Source organism: Nothoprocta perdicaria, unplaced genomic scaffold (assembly GCF_003342845.1).
Source record: "Nothoprocta perdicaria isolate Ctin4 unplaced genomic scaffold, notPer1 scaffold_37, whole genome shotgun sequence".
Lineage (NCBI taxonomy): Eukaryota > Metazoa > Chordata > Aves > Tinamiformes > Tinamidae > Nothoprocta > Nothoprocta perdicaria.
The window spans coordinates 3,280,482-3,285,711 of NW_020455610.1; the positions used below are offsets into that span (position 1 = coordinate 3,280,482).

The following is a 5,230-nucleotide window of genomic DNA, read 5'->3' on the forward strand; positions in this document are numbered from 1 at the left end:
CGTTCTGCTTGTTGCTTTCCCTTGGGGAAAAAACAATATGTGTGTGTGTATATATATATATTTATATTTATATATGTATTTATATATATACCTCTCTCCTAAGTTTGCTGTCAGCCTCATTTCAGCCTGCTGCTTACATAAGGCATTAAAAATCGCGGAGCCCTTCCAGTGATCCCGCATGTGAGCAGCGCTTCCTCCCCATCCCTAAAGCGCTGCTGGCCGGGCTCCGCTTTTCCGGGCTTCGGGAGGGCTTTTGTCTCCCAGACGCTGATTTACGGGGTTGTTTGTGCAGCCCAGGTGCCGGCGTGGTTCCAAAATGCGTGGTTGCATGCAGGGAAATGGAGGTTAAAAAAAGAAGGAAAACAAAATGGATCTGGAGGAGTCATTCCCTCTTGAAAGCAAATAGAAGGAACAATTATAGACTGAGACATACTATTTCACTGATATGAAGGGTTGTTTGGTGTTACATAACTCGCCTCAGCAGCTTGTATAGACACCTTATGGACTATATAAACATCAACAATATTTCCCACATTGTTGTCTGTTTAACCACATTCAACAATTGATGCTCGATTGGATTAAATTGTCAGTGGCAAAACGGATGTTATCCCTGTTTCAATAACCCTTTTAAGTGTCTGTTGAAGTCTCAACGTAGTTTCTTAACCTGTTACAGTTTTAAAAACAAGCTGGAATTTATACCAGTTTAGAATAAAATGCAGTGTAATGTAGCTGAGATATTTAAACACCCTTATTCTGATAGCAAAGGAGGGATTTAAAAATCCAAATATCATCAATATTTCTTGAATGTTGATTATGTGTACTTTATGATGCATTAAGCAATACAGTGCCTTAGTTTTTGAAAATTGCTTTTAAGCATCATCAGCAAATTTGATATCTATGTTTTAATCAATATTGCTTCATTCTGTATGTGTTGTCCATCTGTATGGGCAGCTCTGAGAATGACTCTGAGTAATCAATTTTTCTTTCAGTCCTAGCCCATTGCATATGACAAACAAGTGGAAGTGATTAAACTTTCCTTAACACTAGTGCTTTTTTTCTTTTTTCAAATTTGTTTATCCCAGTCTTACTAAACCCAATATYCCGCCTGTCTATGTTCCAGGACAGCGCAAGGTTAGTGTCATTTTACACATCTTCATGCAGCAGTGGCTTGGTGGCTTTCCTATTCGATCTGTACTCTGGCAGCAATCCCAGGTGYAGTTCTGGGGGCAAAACCTGTGTTTATGGCTTTGCTTGCAGTTCCTGCTCCTGTCGCATGTGTGTGGCCACAAAACAAAGGCAAAATCTGGCAACAGCAGCTTGTTAACTTGCTCAGCTCGGAGTGAGCTGTGTTAGTTGCTCTAGGGTTTCTTTTCAAGTATGAATCTCCACTGCTGTCCATTAGTGGTCAGCTGTGTGATGTCAGCTCTTTCAGAGTTTTTGTGATTTAAGTCATTAAAGTAAAATGATATCTGGAAATTGGAAGGCAGTGTTCCTAGTTGTTAATTGAGGATTCTGGAATTTTAAGTACGTCTTCATTACTTTTAACTGCAGTTACAGAAACAAGAATTGACTTCATGGCAGATGAGCCAAAATTTCTTTTTGCTGGTGATCTTGCTAGACAAGTGTCTGAAAATGCATCAGTCAGGCATGTAGCTTTCAGAGCACTCTGACAAGTGAACAGGAGATCTCAAAGGCGGTGTTTTTTTCTTTTGCTCTTTTTCATTTTTCTCAGTTTCACTTTTTTAAACCTGTAGCCACACGCTGTCTGAAGTAAGGGGAAATGAATCCTCATCTGAGAGGAATTCAGTAGTTGAACTCAGCTGGGATTGCCAAGAAAGATACCAATTGAGAGGAGGATATTTATTCATTGRGAGCTGGATAGAGACTGCAGATTTACTGCACAGGAAAGATACCGTGCTGACATTAAAAGTAAAGGAGTTTCTTCCTTTTTTTTTTTTTTTCTCCTTCTTTATTCATGCCAGATTCCTTTGCGGTATCTGGGTGTTTTGTTTGAGCCTGAGAAGCTGCATGAGCGATATTTGGATTTTTAAATGTCAGTCAGCAGCAGTAGGGCCTGTTGTCCAGTCAAGGAGCTGAGAGCTCTCCTCAGCAGCTATTAATAGTTCACTTTCTGGAAGGCTTGTGCTCTCCCAGGTGAGCTGATGTCTGCACGTGGGCACTAGTCTATAAGGACAACAGCATCAATGCAGATACCAGCTTCAAGAACATACCCGTGAAAGCTACTTGGGTATCTGGCTTCATATATGTTTGATCACCTGATTAGGTGCCTACTGTACTCTATATATCTTATATATCCTATTTTTCCTATTTTTTTTTTTCCTGCTGGAATTAAATGTCAAAATTGGATTTTCATTTCTCAGCAAATGTTTGCYAATCTTTGAAGTTAAACAATGTATAGTTTGTTTAGGAGAAGCTACTGGGTGCAAAAAATACAATTTGCATCCTAACGCATTGATTAAATTATTAAAGGTAAGTAAATGAAATAGATCACAGTAAAATTCTGATTTAGATGTWAAATAAAATGCTGAAATTATGAAAGATAAAGATGAAGGGGAAATCATAGTGCCTTTGGTGTGTKTACAGCACCTTATGGATTTGAACTTTGGGCAGTGCTGAAATTCAGASAGAGATCATAATGAAATGTAACATTTTCATGAGAAATATAATCTAATTTTGATTTGAAGTTCCAAAGYCATAGAGATTATAATTTGCTGTCTCATTTTATGAGGGGGAAGGAAAAAATAGTGTAAACTTTTTTTCCTGCTGAATACATTTTGTTAATGCAATTTCATATTGCAGGGTTATACACTGTTAGAAATGAGCAGGAAATTGAGAATACAAAACTAAACTTTATAAGTATTGCATATCTTGCTGATATTTGTGTGTATTTTGGTTAAGGTTGTATGTCTTGCCTACCAAGACTCTCACCCCTCAAGAGAAATCACTGAGTCCCMTGCAGTGGTGCAGACGTGTTCTCGATCATCCAAGTCCTGAGATAGAGGCTGCAAAGCGTTCTCTATGCTTTAGACTGGAACAAGGTAATCTTATTGTTTGAATTTCTCTACTATGAAGCTGACATTTTTGTCTAGTGTATCACTAGTACTCAGCAAATTTGACAACATAGTGAATTTCATGAGTGSTGGTCATGAAGTTCTCTCACATATACACGTCTTCCTTCTGCTCTGTGAAAACAACAAGTAGTTGTTTGAGATGCTTTAAAGGTGTATGATCAGAAAAAATATCCTCTTTCATCATCATTCCTCCCCTGCCCCAAGTAACTCCTTAATTTTAAACTCCTTATCAGTATTAAAAATAGGTTAAAAAAGAAACTGGGGACTTCTGGGRGAAGAGCACTTTGATGCTAGCTTTAGAATAGGTCTAGCACCAAAATTTGAAAAACAGTACTTTTGTTTTTGTGTAAATATCACAGTAAATTTCACCACAGTTTATATCATCACCACTGCAAATATATAAGATATATTTGACCATATTTCACTGTAGTATCAAGACTTAGCACTATGTATAGTCCAGACAAAGAGGAGTTGTAACTTGATTGCTAGTGCTGCCGTTTGGGGGTCTTGGAAGCCTGTAGTGTTGGGATCAACTTGATGTCTGCTCAGTGTCAGTGTAGGTGCTGGTATGTCTGGACATGCTGAATTTAGTTCTGAATTATATTTGGGATTTTTTGACCACCTGTGGGCCTATTAACATTGTAGTAAGTGGTATTGACTGGTGTGATCCATGAGTCAGCAAGGTGCACTTGTAGCCAAGAAGGCCCATGGGMTCCTGGCTGCATCAGGAGGATGTTGCCAGCAGGTGGAGGGAGAGGATCCTGCCCCTCTCYTCAGCTCTGGTGAGACCGCAACCGGAGTATTGTGTGGCAGAGAGCAACAAAGATGATTAAGGGAGTGGAGCAAGGTTTATAAGTGGCAACGAAAAAAAAAGTGCAAATGAATAATACACGAGAGGGGTAGGAGAAAGAAGTAAAACTAATGGCAATGTGGGTATGTGGTTTTCGGTTTCCACAGCTGAAAACAGACTTGAAAGATTTAAATTGATGCAAAATCAAGACATGAGAAAGACAAATTTATWATTTAATTTGATGGTTATTTGTTCAATCTGTGTCTATATGAAGTAACAAGTTATCTGGACAATGAGTCATTTCAATATATTTAAGTTACAGTGATGGCCTAACGAATTTCTTGGGCTTTGTAGAAAGTTTCTGCACAACTACACCGTATGTAAACCCCATTATGGAACTGTATGGTTAGATAGAGAATGGTCTTCTGTTTCTACCAAAGCAATTCTATGCTAAAGTTGTTTTCAATAATGATTAAATTAATGAAATCTAGTATTGCAAAATAATTTATTTTTGTCAGCTTTACCTTTGCAAATAATAGGCAAACGTCCAATAAGTTTTCATACTCAAACACCGTGGAAGCAGATTTCAAAATATTTATTTCTTTTACAGTTTTGAAATAAGATGAAGCATCTGGAAGAATTTTTAAACAAAAACAAACTCTCCGTATTCTAACCTTCCTGTTTTTATTTTGCCATATATTCTATCAGTAAGCATATGTATTTTCATTGTGATTTCAGAAATGACTAAGAATGGTCTTCTCTTCTGGAGCAAAAGACTGAAATGAAACTTTTTACTTTCAAKCTGAAGAGTGTCTTTCCCCTTTCTGCCATATACGTTGAAAAGGCATGTTAAAATCTAGCTGTACTTCTTCGGTTTGGCAAAAAGTCAGTTGTAATGTTGCTGTACTTGAGAAATAAGAAATGTGTAGTCAAAGGGCACTAACAGTGCATCAACTTGTGCTTCCTGAAATAGCTTGTAGGCAGAATTTGCTTAATAACTTGGTCTATGATGTGTGAGCCAAAAATTAATGCATTTCAGAATTTCATGACTTTTTAAGTGTATAGTGCACTTAGAAATAAAAAGGAGTTAAAACTGATTATTTTTTTTGTCAGCAAAATTAGTGTATCTGAATGAGGACACACGGAGAGAAGTGAACTATGAACGAGAATGCATAATCTTAACCTGGTTATGTTTTGTTTGGTTTTGTTTCCAATTTTTTGGTTCTTTTTATTTTTTACTTATTTTGATCATTGAAGTTTTAACTCATTCCTGTTCTATTTGGATAGCTTTTAAATCTGTTTTCATTTATTCCAGACTCTTGTAAGTTTTCCTTTTTATATCTATCAT

General features: G+C 37.2%; 1 protein-coding gene across 1 annotated transcript in view; it reads left to right on the forward strand.

The window, feature by feature from the left end:
* The first annotated feature begins 2,926 nt into the window (after positions 1-2,926).
* SLAIN1 (SLAIN motif family member 1) overlaps positions 2,927-5,230 on the forward strand; it is a 37,485-nt gene continuing 35,181 nt past the window's right edge. Inside the window, exon 1 of the mRNA XM_026044529.1 lies at positions 2,927-3,059. The gene's annotated coding sequence lies outside the window, so the exon portion shown is untranslated. The remainder of the gene's footprint in view (positions 3,060-5,230) is intronic.